Below are 21,933 nucleotides of genomic sequence, written 5' to 3'. Positions count from 1 at the left end.
TAAAGAATACCAAAAAACAAATATAGACAAACATATAAACACACATGGATCAGTATATATATGAACCACAACCCACACACAATCCAATGTCCAAAAGCCATAAACAAAAAAAGAACCCGTAATTGTACAATCCCCACATTAAAAGTTAAACTGAAATGTCAATATCCAAGTGAAAGTAATAATACAATATCAGAGTGAACCCAAAGTATAACGCCAACTGGTCTGGAAATACAGGGAGGGAAAAAAGTAAAGGGCATAAACCGCAAAGAGAGTGAAAAGTGGACTCCATATTGTGTAAAAAGAAGAAAGGAACCCTTCAACCGAACTGTGTTCTCACACAAGGACAATAAATGTACAATATCCACAATTCAAAACCAAGTGACCAAAGATAAGGCATAAAAATCCAAAACATACCTATATAGTTATAACACAGAAAAAATAAATATCCCGAAGATCGTGACCAAATAAGAAAAAGGCTCTGTAAATATAATAGGTGAATTACAATCACTCAAAGACAGCTAGAAATAATAAAGTGTAAAATTTACAAAACAAAAGTTGCCATACACCTCGTGGTGTCCACCCTAAATCCAACAGTAACACCTACCAAACGTTGGTCTTATGCTTATGGGTCTGAATGTGGCAAAAGGTGTAATATTGACACCTATAACAGTTAGAAGAACAACAGAATCAGCGTGGAATACACATATCGATTTAAATATCCACACGGGGTAAAGAAAAATTTGCGCCGTCCGCGAGCAAGCAACCCAAGAGCTACACTCACCTCCAGTATCTGGCAGTATAATACCAAGTAATGGAGCCGAAACATCTGGGCTCCGAACAAGTGTAATGGCGAACCTTTTGAAGGTCTGCCATCTCTTTATGAAAGAGGTCCAATCAGTCAGATCTCTTCTCGCGGGAAGAGATTCGTGCAATGACGCTTTCGAAATCTCGAACGTGATTGGCAACGTACATAAAGAAAAGGAAAGACAAGAGGAAAGAACGTGCGCCATCTTGGGCAAACTAATTCAAACCGATTTGAAGTGTAAATGATAATTTAACCTAAATTATGATAATTATGTACACTTGATAATCCTAATTTAATGTATTTGGAACTCAGGGTGAACTTTCTTTCCTTTGCCAGCATCTCGATGATATAGTCCTTTATTATGTTTTGCAGGAGGTGGGAGCTAAAGGATAATAAGGTTTTGCTAATCCCTAAAGCTATATGTTTATTGAAAATGGGGTAATTTGTCTCTTTTCTGAGATATATATAATTATCATGAGTATGGTTTTATATTTGGAAACGTTTATTTACTGTAAAAATATTTTCTGTTCTTTAACGTATGAAATCTGGTTTCATGTATGCTTTGCCAACAGAATTCTGTTTCGGCAAGGTTGGACGGCCTTCTCCACATATGTGTTTCTAAAATTCGTCATCTGGCAGCTTCTGTAACTGGGAGTGTATTTCACAATTAATGGTAGCCATCTGATCTGGTGTACAGGGGGAGGACAGGGGCATGGACATGTCTTGGGGGTTAAAATGGATTCCACTAGTTTACTGGTTTTGTTAATAAAAAGATTGTTTGCTTTATGGATATGGGCATTCTCCATTTGTATATGGGAGAATATGGTGATTATGTAAGGTACTAGTCACTCTCTTTTTTTGATTTATAATTATGCTCTAGTAGTCACTGGGTTAAATTATCATTTACACTTCAAATCGGTTTGAATTAGTTCACTCAAGAAGGCGCACGTTCTTTCCTCTCGTCTTTCCTCTTCTTTATGTACATTGCCAATCTCGTTCGAGATTTCAAAAGCGCCATTGCATGAATCTCTTCCCGCGAGAAGAGATCTGACTGATTGGACCTCTTTCATAACGAGATGGCGGACCTTCATAAGGTTCGCCATTACACTTGTTCGGAGCCCAGATATTTCCGCTCCATTACTTGGTATTATACTGCCAGATACCGGAGGTGAGTGTAGCTCTCGGGTTGCTTGCGCGCGGACAGCGCAAATTTTTCTTTACCCAGTGTGGATATTTAAAACGATATGTGTATTCCACGCTGATTCTGTTGTTCTTCTAACTGTTATAGGTGTCAATATTACACCTTTTGCCGCATTCGGACCCATATGCATAAGACCAACGTTTGGTAGGTGTTACTGTTGGATTTAGGGTGGACACCACGAGGTGTATGGCAACTTTTGTTTTGTAAATTTTACACTTTATTTTTTCTAGCTGTCTTTGTTTGTGTTACACATGTAAACAAGAGTGATTGTAATTCACTAATTATATTTACAGAGCCTTTTTCTTATTTGGTCACGATCTTCGGGATATTTATTTTTCCTGTGTTATAACTATATAGGTATGTTTTGGATTTTTATGCCTTATCTTTGGTCACTTGGTTTTGAGTTTGTGGATATTGTACATTTATTGTCCTTGTGTGAGAACACAGTTCAGTTGAAGGGTTCCTTTCTTCTTTTTACACAATATGGAGTCCACTTTTCACTCCCTTTGCGGTTTATGCCCTTTACTTTTTTCACTCCCTGTATTTCCAGACCAGTTGGCGTTATACTTTGGGTTCACTCTGATATTGTATTATTACTTTCACTTGGATATTGACATTTCAGTTTAACTTTTAATGTGGGGATTGTACAATTACGGGTTCTTTTTTTGTTTATGGCTTTTGGACATTGGATTGTGTGTGGGTTGTGGTTCATATACAGTATATACTGATCCATGTGTGTTAATATGTTTGTCTATATTTGTTTTTTGGTATTCTTTACAGCCTTGAAAAAGTCACGGGGATTATTCACTCCCAAGACGAAACACGTGTGTTGGCTGGTTTCTGATACATTAAAGATGAATTCTTCACCTAAAGGACTTTTTCGGAACTTCCTTATTTGATGGTCTTATTTCAATGGGATCATTGAGTGATTAACTCTTTAGTTACGCATACAGTTTTTAAATTATCTGTTATATTACGTGTGCCTTGGTCTTTGTATTATACTGTGTTTATTTTTTGGAGGAAAGGGAGGATCCTCCTAGGCTGGGAGCACTGTACCTTGATTTGTTTTTTTCCACTAGAGGGGAATGTCGGGAGCGCTTTTTTTCCCTTAATATTCCTTCCTATTTCTTGTACCATCCAGAATCAGACATACCAACATCCACTGCTTCCACTGTGGCCCCCTCCTGCTCGTCCTCCACTCCCCTCCCAGTTGCATCTCCACTCACACCTGCATGCACTACATCATCATCCACTACCTCCATCACCAGCACACCTATCAGTACACACCCCTCACTGGCAGTCACCACCCCCACATCCATGCACACATCCCTTGTGTCCTCTCCCACTGTGTCTGTGCCCCCTCCTCCCAAAGTACACAAATGCAAGCACTCAGACACCCAATAGCCATCCACCTCACAACAGAATCCAGTCCATGCACATGCACCCAAACACAGCAGACAGACACCACTCCCTCTTCCTCCACTCCCAAACCATCTCCCTCTTCCCTCCTCAATGTCCCTAAGAAGCTTTTCCTCACCAACATTGACCTCTTCCCTACCTCCCCTGTCCCTCACTTCTGGCCAGGGTGGTCAAAAACCAGTCAAGCACGTCAGCCACCCATTCCACAGGCACAGTAGTGTACCCAACTACTTCAGGTGGGAAAGTACCCTGGCCACCAGCCAGCCAGACGGACAGGGTGCCAACCCCAAGTGCATCAATGAAGGGCAAGGATTCAGTCCCAAGTGCGCCAAGGAAGGGCAAGGAGCCAGCCCTAACAGCAGGAAGGAAGGGCAAGGAGACAGCCCCAGCTGCAGGACGGAAGTGCAAGGAGACAGCCCCAGCTGCAGGAAGGAGGGACAAGGGGCTTGCAACAGCAAGGTCCCTGGTGCAGGGGCTCGGTCGGAGCCCCCACCAGCATCCATGGTGGTGCAGTCGTCCAAGGCTGCAGGGAAAGGACTGAAGTCTCCCCCCACCACTTCCTGCACCGCCACCAGCACAGCCATCAGCAGCCCCAGTGGGCAGCCATCTGAGGGTGCAGGGGAAGGGCTGGAGTCTCCCCCCACCACTGCCAAATCCACTATTGGCAGCATCACTGCCACCACTGAGCAGCCAGCACCGCCGGCGGACAGTTGTCCTGTGTCCATGGGCTGTTGTGCTGCCTGGCCCCTGCAAATCCTGTGGGTCTGACTCCCAGGTGAGAGACTGTGACCTTGCACTCCCCAAGATCAGCATCATTGGGCACAATGCCCCCTCCAGAACCAGTGGAAGAAGCCATCCACTCACCCCATCCTCAGACAGGAGGAAGATCACTGGGGACAATGCCCCCTCCAGAACCAGTGGAAGAATCCATCCACTCACCCCATCCTCCACAGGATGAAGATCACTGGGCATAATGCCCCCTCCAGAATCAGTGGAAGAAGCCATCCACTCACCCCATCCTCCACAGGCTGAAGATCACTGGGCACAATGCCCCCTCCAGAACCAGTGGAGAAGCCATCCACTTGGGAGACTGTGGCCTTGCACTCCCCAGGACAAGTCAGTGGGCAAATCACCCACTTGAGAGACTGTGGCCTTTCACTCCCCAGGACAGAGTAATGGGCATGTTGTCCCCTCCAGAGCCAGTGGGAAAGTCACCCACTTGAGAGACTGTGGCCTTGCACTCCCCAGGACCAAGTACAGGACATGTTGCCCCCTCCAGAGCATATGGGCAAGACACCCAATTGAGAGACTGTGGCCTTGCACTCCCCAAGACCAAGCACAGGGCATGTTGCCCCCTCCAGAGCATGTGGGCAAGTCACCCACTTGAGAGACGTGGCCTTGCACTCCCCAGGACCAAGCACAGGACATGTTGCCCCCTCCAGGACCAGTGACGTTGTAGCATCTTCCGGCTGAGGACCTCCCATTCCCATCCCCCTGAGGTGCCTGGCTATTTTCGACCTGATGCCCCTGCAGTGTTCTCTCCGTGTTGTTGCAGGAGTGAGGTGGGGCCTTGGACTATGTGATGTGGCCCTGTGCCCCACAGACAATGAGGACTGGGCAGTGTCCCTACAATAGTAAATATGTATATACTTGTTGATTTGGATGCACATATTTGTACTATATTATCTTATTACACTCACTTTATTCAATTAATTTTGTTCTTGCATTATTCCTGAGGGGTACGCGGTCAATATGTGATGTTACTGCATCTGCTTGTGTGTATGGTGTTGGGGGTGGGGTGTTGCGTGTGTGTCACTCTCTTTTTCCTCCTCCCTCCCCTGTGTGCTAGGAAGCAGTACTCGCCGTGGTCGTCTTCACCGGCGTTTGTTGTTCGCAGTGGAGGAGTACGTAGAAGAGCAGGGGGAACACATGCAACTCGGGCTCCATGGCGGCGTGGTTCTTCCTTGAGTCTCCAGAGGTGAGTCGTTTCCCTTCTGTTTAGTGTTTTCGCCAGGTTTTTGATGTCATTGGTACAGCCCCGGAAAAGGTAGCGGATTGGCCTCTCATAATACAGTGGGCGGAACTTTGTCTTCCGCATGGCTGTTGGCGGTTACTGCCATGGTGCCTGTTGATTTCGCCCTGGCGGTCGGTGTGTTAAAGTGGCTGTCTGTCTGAGCCGTTTCCACCGTGGTCATAATTTCATATTTATTACAGCCGGCTGCTGGGGGCATTACCGCCACTATTTCACCGACCGCCAGGGTTGAAATGAGGGCCTATGTCTTGTATAGCTTTCTTTCTGGTGTTTCTGATGAGTTGGTGGTTTGAGGTGGTGGCAGCTTCTGGGGATTTGGTGTTCCTCCAGATTTTCTCGTGGCGCAAACAAGTGCTTCTCGATTCTCGGAGTTTGGGGGTGAACCAGCTAGCTCTCTTTGCGTGGCTGTTGTTGTTTATTTTTGAGAGGGCTATGGTGTTGATGCAGTCGGTGATCCATTTGTGGAAGGTGTGTGCTGCAGTGTTTGGGTCACTGTTGCATGCGATGGTGGGGGCGGCGATGGCGAGGGGAGCGGTGAGCTGATCGTCGGTCATTCATGTCCAGTTTCTATGTGATGATTGGAGTTGGGGTCTGGTGATGGTGGGTGTGTTGAAGATGAAGGGAATGCATCAGTGATTTGTCCATGGGAGTTCTGTGGTGTGGCTGAAGGTAACGGAGGTTCCTGTAGTGAAGATGGGATCGAGGGTGTGTCCTGCTGAGTGTGTTAGCTCTGTCACGATTTGTCTAAGTCCCACGTTGTAGAGGTTGTCTAAGAGGGATGCGGTGTTGGGGTCTTGTAGATTCTCGAGGTCGAAGTTGAGGTCTCCCAGCAGGGTGTAGTTGGTGACTGTGATGGATTGTGCAGAGATGCAGTCCATGATGGAGTTGGCGAATGGTGTATGAGGTCCCCAGGGGGGGCGGTAGATGATGGTTCCCCTGATGGTGGATGTCGGGCTGGTGTGTAGCTTGAAGTGGAGGTGTTCCACCAGGTTTATGGATTCTTCTGAGTGTGTGTTCAGCAGAAGTTGGACCTGTGGACAATGGCGATCCCCCCCCCCCAAGGGCGGCTGGGACAGTCTTTCTAAGCGATCTTGTATCCCTGGGGTATGGCAATGGCCGGGGCTGAGGTTGTGTTGGTCCAGGTCTCGGTGAGGAATGTGACATCCGTGGTGGTGCTGTCAAGGAGGTGCCAGATTTCGGTGGCATGTTTGTGGAGAGAGCAGACATTGAGGAGTATGCACTTCGGGGGTTTGGGGTTTGGAGAGTTGTTGCTGGTGGGTTGTGCTGGGTCCCGTGTTTTGGTGGTGGTGCAGGTTTGGCGGCAGCAGAGACAGCTGAAGGGACTGTGTGTGTTGCCTGGAGATGCTTGCTTGCAGTTTTTGTTGCATCCTGGGTTGAGTGCAATGAGTTTTTCTGATGTGTAGAGGCAGCAGGTGACAGGACCAGGGGTGCTGGTTGCGTTTGGGTCGCGGACAGGCGCAGACAGGCTTGCCTTAGGAGTGCCCGCTGCATGCAGCCGCCATTAAGTTGGGAGGGGGAAGAGAGGGCAGCTGAGAGGCGGGAGCAGGAAATAGTGTGAAAAAAGGGGGTGGGGCCGCAGCGCTGGGGATAGAGCCCAATACAGAGGAGAGGGGCAGGGCCAGGGCAGCAGCATTGGGGAGTGGGAGAGGGTGGAGAGTGATGAGAGAGACAGCAGAGTGAGGGGAAAAAAATTAGGAAGAGAGGGAAAAAGCTCAGAAAGCGAAAGGCACAAAAGGAACAGCACACAGAGAATAAAAGGGGAAAAAAAAGGAAAAAAAGAGAAAAGAACCAGAGGGCAGCCTAGCAGAAGAGCAGAGCTCTCCCCCTAGACACCAGGGATGAGGCGCAGGCAGAAGCCTGCGGGTGGAGGAGGACCTTGAACTGTTGACAGAGGTCAGAGTTCAGGGACAGAAGGGCTTCACTTGCCGGTGGAGCTACGAGGTGGCAGAGCAGTTCACTGATCAGGTCAGTGAGGTTGCTATATTGGGAGAATGGTCTCCTGTGTAGCAAGCCTAAGGGTGCTGAGCCTGGGGAAACCTGTGTGCTGGTGGTACCCCAATGCTTCAGAGCCTTCCTACTGGGTTTAGCTCACAATGTGCCTCTGGCAGGACATTTGGAGCAGGTCAAGACCTTTGACAGGCTTGTCACCCATTTCTACTGGCCCCAATGAGAAAAAGTACTGATGCTTTTGGTAGGATGTACCAGACGTGGCAAAAGTGGAGGGAAACGTAAATCTCCCCTCCAACCCTTCCCTGTCATGAGCAACCCTTTTTAGCGGGTGGGCATTGACATTGTGGGGCCTCTGGACACCAAGACAGCCCTGGGCAACAGATTAATGGTCGACTATGCCACCGGTACCCTGAAGCTATCCCTCTGAGCACAGTAATGAGACCCGTTGTGGCCCGGGCTCTGGTGGGGATCTCTACCCGAGTGGGTTTCCCCAAAGAGGTGGTATTTGACTGGGGTACCAACTTTATGAGCATGTACATAAAGGCCATTTGGAAGGAATGTGGAGTCAACTACAAGTTCACCACTCCTCAACACCCCCAAAGTAATGGGTTGGTTGAGAGATTCAACTGAACCCTGAAAGGCATGATTGGGGGTCTGTCAGACTTCATGAGGTGTAAGTGGGACATTTTCTTGCCATGCCTTCTCTTTGCCTATTGGGAAGTACCATAGAGGGGGTTGGCTCTAGCCTCTTTGAGCTGTTGTATACGACCCGTTTAGAGGACCTCTAAGTCTGTTGAAAGAGGGCTGGGAGCAAGCTCCTATGAAGTTACCCCAGGACGTATTTAGTTACATGCTGGCCTTCAGAAACCAGGCTGCCTGGTTCTTGACGCTTGCTCAAGAGAACCTAGAGGCAAGCCAGGAGGACATGAAATGCTGGTACATCCAGAATAACACTCTGATTGAGTTTCAGCCTGGCCAGAAACTGTGGGTCATGGCTGCAGTAGAGCTTTGTGCTCTACAGGACAAGAGGACAGGGACATTTGAGGGAAAGGAGCACAGTAGTAATGTCACCTTCTTGGTGGACTTACAGACTCCAAAGAACCCCTTGAGGGTCCTACATGTAAACCGCCTCAAACCCCACTTTGAGAGGTCTGAGTTAACCATTCTTTAGGTCACCGATGATGGGGTGTAAGAGGAGAGTAAGCCTCTCCCTGAACTTCTGTCTTTTGAGAAGCAGGATGGGTCAGTAGAAGGTGTGGTCCTCTACCCACTCTCACCCTAGAGCAGCAGAGTGACTGTTGCCAGTTACTGGGGCAATTCTCAACTTTGTATTCACTCACTCCAGGTGTCACCCATCTATGCACGCATGATGTGGACACCGAAGACAGTCTGCCTGTGAAACATAAAGTTTACAGGTTAATTGACAGAGTGAAGACCAGCATCAAGGATGAGGTATCCAAGATGCTAGCTTTAGGGGTGGTTGAGCACTCCAGCGGCCATTGGTCCAGCCCAGTGTGGACTACCGTGGGCTCAATGGAGTGCCATATACTGACACCCACCCCATCCCTAGAGCTGATGAGCTCTTTTTTCATTTGGGGGCTGCTAAGTTCCTCAGCACATTTAATCTAACATCTGGTTACTGGCAGATTGCCTTAACTGATGGGACCAAGAAGAGAAGTCGACATTCTCAATGCCAGAGGGGCACATCCAATCACAGGTCTTGCGCTTTGGGATGAAGGACACCCTTACCACCTTCCAGAGGCTGATCAATAAGGTCAATAAGGTCCTGGCTGGGCTTTAAAACTTCAGTGCCTCCTACTTTGGGCCACCTCTGGGATGTGTTGAGGTCGCTGCAAGTGGCAGGCCTCAATATTAAGGCCAGTAAGTGCCAGATAGGGCAGGGCTCAGTGGTGTAAGTGGGACACCAGGTAGGAAGGGGCCCACTGACACCCCTACAACCCACGATTTGTGCCATTCGGGCTTGGGCACCCTCCTAGACCCAGACAGAGGTGTGAGCCTTCTTAGGCGTAACCCGGTTCTACAGGAATATGTCAAGTGACATGGCACCATCGTTGCCCCCTTGACAGAGCTGACTTCAAGAAGCAGCCTAGACAGGTGATCCGGACTGAGGCGTGCCAAACTGCTTTTGACACCATGAAGGAGGCAATGTGCATGACACCCGTGCTGCTGGTCCCTGACTTCACCAAGAAGTTTGTGGTACAGACAGATGCTTCAGAGCATGGTGTGGGAGCGGTACTTTCACAGCTGAACAAAGAGGGACTAGACCAGCCTTAGCAGGAGACTACTACCCAGTGAACACAAGTGGAGTGCAATTGAAAGGGAAGCTTTTGCTGTTGTCTGGGCACTAAAGAAGCTAAGATCCTACTTGTTTGGGTATCACTTCTGGGTTCAGACCGACAACAGGCCCCTCAGATGGTTAATGTAGATGAGGGGTGAGAACCCAAAACTGTTGAGGTGGTCCATTTCCCTACAGGGAATGGACTTTACGGTGAATATTGTCCTGGCACACAACACACCATTGCTGATGGTCTGTCCAGGTTCTTCTGCCTTAGTGAGGAGAATTCCCAGGGGGTTGGGTAGTTCCCCCTACTCTCAGTTGGAGGGTACACATGTTAGACCTGGCATCTTGTGGCCTGTTTTCCCTGTCTCTTTGACTACTGACCTCCTATTTTTTCTGGTATGCTGCACTTTCTTTTTGCTGATTTATTGTCTCTGTGCACTTTACCACTGCAGATCAGTGCTAAAGTGCTCCCTATATAAATAGTACTGGTGATTGGTTTATCCCTAATTGGCATATTTGATTTACTCTTTAGTCCCTAGAAGAGTACACCATGTGTATCCAGGGCCTGTAAATCAAATGTTACTAGTAAGCCTGCAGCACTGATTGTGCCACCTACAGAAGCACCCTGTAACTGTGTCTCAGGCCTGCCACTGCAGTGTCTATGTGTGCAGTCTTGCACTGCCAGTTCAACTATGCAATTGTACCCACTTGCCAGGCCCAAACCTTCGCTTTTGGTACATGTAAGGCACCCCTAAGGTAGGCCCTAGGTAGCCCCGTGGGCAGGGTGCAGTGTATTCAAAAGGTAGGATATGTACTGGTGTGTTTTATATGTCCTGATAGTGAAATTCATTTTTTCCCTATTGCAAGGCCTATCTCTCCCATAGGTTAACATGGGGACTGCCTTTAAAAAACGTTTAAGTGCAGTTTCCCATTGGGAGCAGATAGAGATGTGAAGTCTGGGGCCTCTGAGCTCATAATTTAAAAATACATCTGTTGGAAAATGGGTTATTGGTAAGGGCAGGTAAGTCACCACACTTAGCAATAGGCCACTAACCTCCACTTAGGTCCAGTTAGGTCTCAGTAAATTAAACCTAGCTCAACCCTTGGTAGCCTGGCAACGAGCGACAAGGCATAACTTAGGAGACAGAGGTGGCGGTGTGTTGGCGGTCTTCTGCACGGCGGTAAGCGGCTTTTACCGCCAATGTTGTAATGACCGCCAGAGTGTAAAGCATTCAAATATCACAAAACAGTAATTAAATAAAACACAGGAAACAGTTTAAAAATCCAATATCAATTTATAAAAATAGATTATATTTTTATCTTTAAAGTGATACAAAAACAAATAAAATCGGATAAGGGGAACCGGAGATATGAATTTGTAAAGAGTTATTGTTTTCTAGCCCCTAGAAACAAAAAGCACCAATCTGGTCATCTGGTCACACCTCGACCGGGGCAAAGTCAAAGTTTAAGGCCGACCGCGATAGAGCCCGGCTCGGCTACAGCCCGCGGGAGGCCTCGTTCAAAAGTTTACCTTCGGTCTCAGTCGTTTTTCTGAAGATTTTCTTCACCGGGACGAACCTGCCAATCCAATCCGACCTCCTGGAACTCTTCTCCGGATATGCGTCGCGGGAGCCCTCGGTGGAGATTTTTACCTTCGGACTTAGACGTTTTTTCAAGGTGAAAATCTTTCGACCGGGGCAAATCTGGATCTTGATCCGACGTCCTTGGAGCCCTCCTCGGATACGCTGGCTGGGAGGTCCCGGTCAACTTCCTACGTTCGGACTTAGTCTCATTTTTGGAGATTTTCTTCACTGGGATGAACCTGCACATCAGGCCGGGTTGCGGTTGAGGCAAGCCGGCTAGAGGTCCCTCTATAAAGCTTTTTTTCAAAAGTTCTCCAAACTTCTGGATCTTCTCCCAGATGTTCCTTTGAGGTTCTTTTGGGGTCCGCAGCTCACCCCAAGGTTCCAGAAGCTCTGAGATGATCCGTGGGGGTGTGGACTACAACTCCCAGAATGCACCTGGCGCAAACTCCTTTTTGGCCACTGGACAGTGGTCAGCTGGTTGATTTCTTCAGGAGTTGGTGAAGGGGACTCTGGTTAGCAACTTTTCACCTGTAGCAAACAGGGAGTCCCTCTTTGAACCAGTTGAAGCCAGGCAAAGTCCTTCTTGTGGTGAAGCCCAAGTGTGTAGCTGGTGCAGTCCTTCAGAGTGTAGGATGCAGGTGCGGCCCAGGGGTCCAGCAGGGCAGTCCTTTTTCTTCTGTAGTTCTTCCCGGTAGGGATCTGGTAGGGAACTGAGGTGTGGGTGCAGGTCTGCCAGTTTTATCCCTGCACCTGGGTGAAAAACAGGGGGGTCCTGATTCTCCAATCAGGTCCAGGGTCCTTCTCACTGTCATGACCACTTTCTGGGAAGTGTGGCAAAAATCAATCCCAGGGAGCAACATTCCTCAAAAATCCATCATGGCTGAAAGTGATTTTTAGAGGTTACATCTGGCTGAGCCCACCCACTGGTGTGGCTAAAAATCCTAAACACACCTCTCCTGCCCTCTCCTAATCTATTCAAGGTGGCACCTAATTGTCTGGGTTTGAAGGATGTGGGGGTGTTGCTGGGTTGCTCCAAATGTCCTTCTCTGCCTTTGAAAACCTGTTTAGTATACCTCCCCCTTCCTGCCTCACCATCTGCTGAGGGGAGATCTCCTCCCACAGGCACATCTCTTTGTGTGAAGCCAGGCCACTTCACACCTCATCAAGGCAGCTTGGCCAGGCTGCTAGAGGCTGGCCAATCAGAGCACAGCAGCAAAAACACTGCAGGGCTGAAGTTGGCAACTTTTCAGGTAAAGTTTAAAACTCTTTACCTGAACAAGTTATATTAAATGCAATAACTGGAAGTTGTGGGATTTATTATAACAATTAATTTGATACCAAACTCTTGGTATCTGTTACTTAAGGGGACTTTTAAAATTAAAATAAAGCTCCCCATTCTAGCCTATGGAGGCCATTCACTACATTGAGGGAAAAACGAATTTGGCAGTTTTTACCTCACCAGGGGTTATAAAACTATTTTTATAAGGTCCCTGCTTATAGTTACATGGCACCCAGCCCTATGGGCAAATAGGGCACAACTTAGGGGTGAATTATATGTAAAAATAAGGTAGTTTAAGACTTTGGAACTACTTTTAATTCCAAAGTCGAATTTGCATATAACTTTAATTTAAAAGCAGCCAGCAAGGCAGGCCTGCCTTTAAAATGACACTGGGAACCTCAGCAGTGACCTATGCTGGGGTCCCTAAACCTACATGCCGTACCATATACTAGGGACTTATAGGTAGGTTGACTTAGCCGATTATAATTAGCCTAATTTGCATACTGATTTTACACAGAGCATAGGCCCTGGGACTGGTTAGCAGTACCCAGGGCACCATCAGAGTCAGGAAAACACCAGCAAAAAGTGGAAAATCAGGGCAAAAAGTTAGGGGGCCTCTGCAATCACCCCTGTTCTCTCACAACATCTTTTGGTAATGTTGGTTCTTAGTTTGTCTGTTTGAAAATGCCACTTTTAGAAAGTGAGCATTTTTGTGCTTAACCAATCTGTGTCTTTGCTTGGCTGCTGAATCCGTCTGGGTCAGATTGACAGTTGGCTGTTTGTGAATTCATTCTAGACAGCGACGCAAAGGTAGCTGAGGTGTATCCTGCATATCCTGATGAGTCTCCTGCGCTAACACCTGCACCTGAAAGGGCTGTGCCTGTCCTCATAAAATGCAGTCTCCGACCCCCTGGTGTGTGTCTGGGGCCAGGCCTGGGCAAGGCAGGATCTTTTCAACAACAGAAACTTTCCTTTAAAGTTTGCCTTCTTCAAAGGCAGAGATGGGTATAAGTAGTGGACCCAAATCCCCAGACTTTCAGAACACTTCTGGATCAAGAAGAACCTCTGCCAAGGAGAAGAGCTGAAGAGCTGAAGGAGGAGTACTGCCCCTTTGCTGTGTGTGCTTTGCTGGGTTGGCCTGTAGTTGCTGCTTCTGCATTAAAGAGGACAAAGACTGAACTTTGCTATGTATCCTGCTTGTCAAGTTTCTCCAAGGGCTTGAAGTAGAGCTTACCCCCTGTTGGAAGTCTCAGGGATATCAAAGACTTTAGCTTCATCGGCATACAGCACTGGCAACTGTGTGTTTGTGCTGCAACAGAAGAAAAACCACTGTGACACCGTCCATGACGCTGCTGCCTGCACCATGACCTGATGACGACGCACGGGGCCGTGCCCTACATCACACCGCAACCCTGGTCTCACTGCCACCACCACCGATGCCATTCACATAGCCGCTGCTTGCCCTGGGACCTGTGGGCCCCGCACTCCGCATCGCCTGGCTCACACCAGACCTTGACATCCCTGACGACGACACTCCACGCTGACACCAATGTCGCTGATTGCACTGTGGCCTGAGGTCATCACTTGTGAAGTACACGATGCGCTGTCCCGTCCACCAATGCCAGCATCATCGACTCTAGCATTGTCAACAGATGCCCCTGTCTGCACCGCGACTCGTAGGTGCTGCACAGAGCCCGCCCCATGTCATACCTCCTCCTTGGGCCTACAGACGACAGTGCTTCAGCAATGACAATGCTGCTGCCTGCACAGTGACCTGGAGACACTGCATGTTGCACAGCCCCACTTCACACCGCAGCCCTGGTCTCACCGATGCCGCAGGACATCTTCAACGAGTCGCTGCCTGCACCATGACATGAAGGCACCACACGTCGCATAGTCCCACTTCGCACCGCAGCCCCGATGCCATCAACGGCAGTGCTCTTGACTTCATCATCAGCCCGGAGTGTGATCTGCAACGCATGTGACTTCAAGGGCCCAACGACACATGCACCGACCTCCGGAACTGACGCCGCTGATGTCTGCTGACACCAGCGATGTCGCATTCCAGATCTCATTGCGACAATCACAATGCCCTACATTTCCAAAGTACTGCTAGTGGATCTTCCTGACACCGTAGCTGGCCCGCGATGCCACGGCTGGCATGAAATGTTGGATTTGTTTACAATGCTGTGATAGCCCCAGACAGAGCTATCTCCTTTGAGGAACTGTATTTTTAAGTAACTCTTGCAAAATTCATATCTATATTACTGTATGTTGGATTTGTTGTGGTCTTGTTTTACACAGATAAATATTGGCTATATTTCTAAAACTGGTGTGGTGTCTACTTGTAGTGTTTTCACCATATTACTGTGTGTTATGTGCAAATGCTTTACACATTGTTTCTGTGATAAACCTGACTGCTCGTGCCAAGCTACCAAGGTGGATGAGCAAGGGTTATCTGAGCTGGGTATCTCCCTTGCCCTGACTAGAGTGAGTCTCCCTACTTGGACAGGGTGTAAACTGACTGCCAACTAGAGACTATGAGGGTCATTCTGACCCTGGCGGGCGGCTGGAGCCGCCCGCCTGGCCGGAACCGCCGAATGACCGCATTCTGGCTTTCCTGCTGGGCCGGCGGGCGACCGCCAAAAGGCCGCCCGCCGGCCCAGCGGGAAACCCCCTGCAACAATGAAGCCGGCTCCGAATGGAGCTGGCGGAGTTGTAGGGGTGCGATGGGTGCAGTGGCACCCGTCGCTATTTTCACTGTCTGCATAGCAGACAATGAAAATCTTTGTGGGGCCCTGTTAGGGGGCCCCTGCACTGCCCACGCCAGTGCCAGTGGCATGGGCAGTGCAGGGGCCCCCAGGGGCCCCACGACACCTGTTCCCGCCATCCTGTTCCTGGCGGTAAAAACCGCCAGAAACAGGGTGGCGGGAAGGGGGTCGGAATCCCCATGGCGGCGCTGCCATGGAGGATTCCCTGGGCCAGGGGAAAACCGGCGGGAAACCGATGGTTCCCCTTTTCTGACCGCGGCTTTACCGCCGCGGTCAGAATAGCCCAGGAAGCACCGCCAGCCTGTTGGCGGTGCTTCCTTGGTCGTTGACCCTGGCGGTCGATGACCGCCAGGATCAGAATGACCCCCTATGTTTCCCTGGCATTGAGTTGGGTCTTCCCGTTCAGGGTTCTCTCGTTTTCGTCTGTGCATTCCAACTTAACATTGTCAGTGTGCACGATGTGAGGGTTATCGGCAGATTGTGTGGTGACCCCGGTATTAGAGCACTGCAAAATAGGGTTCACGAAATAACAATTAGACATGTGTGCAGTTTTTAACAGATCGACTGCACGTATATAAGAGGGTAAGGTGCAATGTGTGTAAACTATTGAAAGTGATAATGGTCAAAATTAGATTGCAACATACATGTATATATTGGTAAAGGTCCCAAGTTCAAGCATTCCACAGTAAACATTTCAATAACTCCACTTTACTTCGCACGGGAACAAGGTTACATTTTTACAAATAAGACTTTCCCTTCTGAAACTTTTGTGCAATTCCTGCGTGCTTGACATCCGAAACCGGGGTCACAGGGGCAAGGGGCAGACATTCTAAAGAGGTATCTTCGCACGAGCACCCCATAAAGCTACAGAGCTCCTTTATGCCTATCGGATTACTGCCCACTCCAGCTGTTGCTGCCCTTCCTTCATTCTCCGTCTCATGCTTTGTGGTTCCTCACAGTGTTTCTCGCAATGCAAAATAAACAAAGCGCTGACACCTCACTAGAAGGACGGATGCACGACTTGCATGCTGGGACGTCTGCCACTGTGGAGAAGGAGGTCACAGGCAGAAAACAGCTGAGTCTTTCAGGGGTCCTCCTGATAGAGCCAGCTCTGTTCTGCAGTCTTGCCCTGATGACCTTGAATAATTCTTAAACAAATTGTTTTAAATACCGTTCACCTGTAATTTTTTAGGTCGAGCGTAAGGGTACGGCCTCTTGTAAATACTTTAGTATATACTTATATGCTTCTTTGTGGGCTCTCTGCTTTTTCATTGGTTTGTTTCAGTGTTCTTAAACATCCTTGCTTGCTAGTGGTCAATCCTTGCTCTTTGTTCCACCTTTTCTTCAGTTGCACACTCTCCTCGAGCATGGCCCTAGTACTTGTACCCTTCCACTTGTGCCTATGTAGCACCTGGTTAGGACTACTTTTTTCTTAGGCAAAGACCATTTGACCAGAGCACTGGATGTTTAAAGTGGCTATAGTCAATGTCTCTAATCAGGGCTGTAAATTATTTTATTTTCTGGTTAGATGTGCTGTGGTTTCAAAGATCGAGGTAAAATGTTAGAGGCTGTTTTCTGGGAGGCCTCTTTCAACCCCTGGTGTCGTGTTCTTTACTTTGTTTTTCGACTTGTGTCTCTGCATCGATGTGTTCATGAGAGTGTTTGTTTTCTTCTTTCACAACGAAGTGATTATCAGTGAGACAGAGAGAGATTTGGTAAGCGTCTGCTGCTGCTGGGACATAAAATATAAAACAGTTGACATTAAATTAACTGATGAAAGGGGCTGCAGGATTGATTTAAAAAGTACAGATGTCTTTATGTGGCATATTTTTGTGTCTCATTGCTCTTGTGCATGAGTGTGTGAGGGGAATCAGCTTCGCTCCAGCCTCCAACTTGCTTATTGCGCCCTCTCTCTCCCTGTGCACAAAAGCTGATTTTAATCGGTGTGATTAGTTTTGATGTAACATTTCCATAGGCAATGTCTGCAAATGGATGGAGTGTTTCTTTGCGAGAAGAGCGGGAAGCAGATGATAACAATTATTAGGCTTGCCGGTCACCCTCGCTCCTTATCATCTGGACATTGTTGCACCAGACCAAGGGTCGCAGGACTTGTTGATAAGGAGGCCCCGCCCTCTGGGACTTCTCCCCCTCCTGCCACTGTCACTGTGTGATCAAAGGAAGTGTGATAATTTTGGCGCTGAAACACAATCAGATTTCCTTCTCCCTTAAAGTCCCAAAATGACGTGCTGTGATAATCAGCACACATTGAGCCCTATTGGGTCCAATAAATTACAAGGCAGAGCCTGCGGGCCACACACACATATATCTTTCAAAACGAGAGGCAATAGATGCAACGCAGTTTTGCCGTACATTGACCGTCATCACTTTCACAACAATTTAACAATCACAAGTCGATTTTCCAATATGAAGGTGGGAGTATTCGCGCACAATGTTCTTTTTACCTTTGTTTTCTGAAACTTAATTGAAACCGGGCATCTACATTTTTTAGCAAACCCCCCTCCTCCACAGAAGCATCACAGGAGCTAAACATTTCTGTCTTGAAACTGTTACCATGTAGTTTCCTCAGAATGGTCTGTGGTCACACGCTATCGTTGTTAAGGAATAAAGCAGTAGAGTAGCTATGCCCCCTTGTCAGGTTGGACAAGGACGACAGTTTCCAGATTACTTCATGTCACATCATACCACTTTCCCAGTCCAAGCCTTTGACAAATCTTTTCAGGTACTCTAGTCCAGTTGAAATTAACCAAGACTACAACTCCTAGAATGCGCTAGTAATAAAAAATACAAACCTCAAAACAAAACGTCATGGTGACTTGAAGTCACATGCCACCAGACCTTGTTTATTTTGATCTATGTGGGCAAGGTTCTTGTTAACTCTCAGGTCCATTTAACCAAGTGTTATTTTTGGGGACCCGGGCATGACAAATTTTGAAGCTCCCTGTTTGGAGCAATGTTGAATTTTATTACCTGTTTTGTGATAATTGAATCCCACACAATGCCTATACTTCCTAATGCATACATTAAACTTTCAAAAGTGTAATCACATAAAACAGCTGAATTATGTCTTGCCTGGGACCCCGAAAATCCCCAGAATGACAATAGTAATTCGAGAAGAGAATGAGATACAAAAATAGACAGAGGTTGGACAGGGGCCCACTTTCTCAGTGGGGCCCTTTAAAGGTGGGGGCCCTGGGCAAGTGTCCATTCAGACCACATCTTAAAACATTTTTGATTTAACCCCACATCCTCTGCAAGCAAAGGGTGATTTCTTTTTTTTATTTAAATGTTTACTTCTCTAAAAACTATCTTTTGAAGGGCACTAAATTAAAAAACACCCACTACCGTAATGCGCACATGCAAAAGCTGGGCTTACTGGGAAGTTGCAGTAATTTTTTTTAATTATGCTAATATTCTCTTTTTCAATCCTTCGAATTGCTTCACTGGGCTTTTAAATGGTTCAGGTCTGCAGATACCTGTTTGCTCCAAAATCAGGAGCAAAATACACTATGGTGAGTGGTATGCAGTCCATATTTGACAGGTGACCTAACGTCCCGTGTGAAAGCACAGATAGGCCCATGGGAAATATTAAATTGTGAACCCCACAGTTAAGAGTGTTGTAGATTACAATATCAGCTGATTGAATGTGTCACAAATGACATGGCAACACTAGCAGTTGGCCCATTGGAGCTAAATCAGATGTTGACATTTCTGAACTTCGGTCAGAATTTGACATGTCTGTTGGTGCAGTCAAGACAAAAATCTTAGAAGTTGCTTTCAAAGCTAATATTTCTGGAACGCACCAGTTTCCCAGTTCCAGGTGTGTAACTCACCCAGTGCAATATTTTCTCTTTGGTATTTGGGAGTTGCAGTCCTAGTGACCTCTTTTAATTATCAGAACTACAATGTCAAGATTGCAAGGAGAAACCTGAAATGGATGAATTACTATGGTATGGAACTGTAAAACCTGAAACTCTATTGAGAATAATAAATTGTTTAATACATATACCAACAAGACTTAAGCGCTACCATTTTATGCAAGAAACTGCGAATCTCAATGGTGAATGCATTTATGAAATGTCAACCTGCATCCCTTGTTCTTTCTCCATCTCTCTTGTGCTTTCTTTTGGTCCTTATGCCTCAGGTGAACTGACCATGCACAATGCCTCATAGAGGTGAGAGAGTGAGCACTTGCTAATTTAGTGTTGGTGTGGCCCAAAATGAGTCACCATAGATACACCTCTGGCACAGCAGCCTCTTATGATAAGTACAGTGACCAAACTACACAACACACACCACATGTACACAATAGCCATGTTAGGGGACAAGGCATACACCATACAGGACCACATCGCACAACACTACAACAAACACATATCACTACAAACACAATACAAGACCAGGACACCATAAGTTCAGCTACATACACATACCTATCACAAAACACACACCCTACCCCTTGGGGACAAAAGCACTGCACACAACCTCACATACCACTAAAACAATACATGAAACAGCAAGCAGCACACAAAACAAGATACTGGCACAAAACTAATGTCAGCCAGGAACAGCTCAAACCTAGGAAAGGAAATGCAGGACAAAGATGTAACCAAAAAAACAACAACTAGTTGGCCGGTCCATAAGTATAACATTTTAGCACCAAAGGCACACAAATAGTGCCCCAACTTGACTCCTGACTACCATGGAACCTCCACAGGTAGGGACATCAAGGGTGCACCTCAGGATTTTTAGGGGGGCAGTGGAGGGAGGGTTGGGCTTGAGAGGGTTGCTTATTGGCTTAGGTTTGGGAGGGAGACCTTTTTGGAAGGTGTAGACATCTCCTTGGCTGGGAAAGGGTCATGGATGCTGGCAGTGGGTAGGGGAGGCTTTAGAGGTGGAAGGGATGGCCTTTGGGAGGTAAACAGATCTTTTGGGGATGTGGTGGGACGAACAGCACGGAAAAGGTCAAGGTTAGAAAGAAACAATTTTTTAGACACATGGGGACGGTCATCAGAAGGGGGTTTGGGTGTGGAGGGAGTGGTTGTCTGATGTTTAGGTGTGGATGCCTTTGTTGCGTTTGGTGTCTGTTGGGTGGGTGAGGGAGGGCGTTTATGTGTCTTGGGATGAGAGGGGTTGGAGGTGCTGGGGGATGACGAGGTGGGTGAGTGGCTGTCTGGCAGAGTGGTGACTGCAGGTATGGTGGATGTGCTGCATGTAGGTGTGTCAGTGGTTGTTGTGTCTGCGGGTGTGGTGACTGGGGTGTATGTCTGAGGGTCTGCTGGGATGCTGTCTACTGGTAGGATAGGTGTGGTGCCTGGATCAGTGAATGTTAGTGTGGTATCTGCAGGTCTGCCAGGTGTTGTGTCTGTAATGTTAGGAGTGGTGGGGGTGTCAGGGCAAGACATGATGGTCGCTGTGTCTGCAGGTGGATGTTGTTTGTGTGCGTGCTGATGGTGTGACTTGTGGTGCTTATGTTTGTCTGCGCTTCTCTTGGATGTTGAGGTGGATACATGCCTGTCTGTTTCTGTGCTTGGGCTGGGTCAGGGAAGGGGGATTTGGACTGGGAAGAGGAAGGTGGAGGAGGGATGGTAGACAAGGGGTGACTGGCTGCCATCAATGTGGAGGCCAGAGCCTGAAATGATCTCTGTGGGCCAGAGATTGACCGGAACTGCCTCCAGATAGACCTCAGGAGGTCAATAGCTTCCTCACTGAGGGCAGCAGGGCTAACAAGGGCAGGGGCCTCCTACGGCAAGGAGACTCCCACCCTCTCTGCTGAGCAGGCACGACCAACTCGGTGGGGAGCAACAGGAAGGGCAGTGATAGAATGGGGGTGTCGGACAAAGGTGGTACAGGGGTGGTTCCCGATGGGTCCACCACCATTACCACTACCATTAAGTAGTGGCCACTGGAGGAAGAATCCATGGATGAAAATGCTGATCCAGTCTCCCCCGAGGCATTCCCCTCGCCCTCCAGGCCACTGGGTCCCTCGCTGTCAGTAGTCTTGTGATCTGAGGTTCCATAGACAAATGCTTCCCCAGTTGGCACAACCCCGTCTCCTTCACCTGCTGGTGCGGATGGTGCTAGAAAAAGTTAAAAGTAAGGTTATGACCTCGACATGAAGACAGTACTATTACAAATCTGAGAGGCAAAAACATACCATCATGTCAACTGACCACCCGCATGAAGTGACAGCAATGTGCCAATACAAAAACATGCATGCCACCTGGATTTCCAAAATAAGCACATTATCAATTTCTGGTGACACATAACTACAGTGGCATAGATAAAGTCTACCTAATACACCAAACACACCACAACTAGGTGAACACTCCACAGCAAATGTGTGCAACATCCAGCACACCACAGCACAAACTAAGGCTCACTCTGTAAGGTACCCTAGCAATTACCATACACATGCCTATACACACATCTAAATTGCACTGATATGATGTCTCATAGACAACTGATGGTGCTAAGGAAAGGCAATCAACAATGCTTAAATCATGCCATGCCTGGAGTAGGTGACATGGAAATATTAATTTCACTAGG

Source organism: Pleurodeles waltl, chromosome 6, assembly GCF_031143425.1.
Source record: "Pleurodeles waltl isolate 20211129_DDA chromosome 6, aPleWal1.hap1.20221129, whole genome shotgun sequence".
Taxonomy (NCBI): Eukaryota; Metazoa; Chordata; class Amphibia; order Caudata; family Salamandridae; genus Pleurodeles; species Pleurodeles waltl.
The sequence above is the reverse complement of the archived record's forward strand: the minus strand, read 5'-3'. Positions refer to the sequence as shown.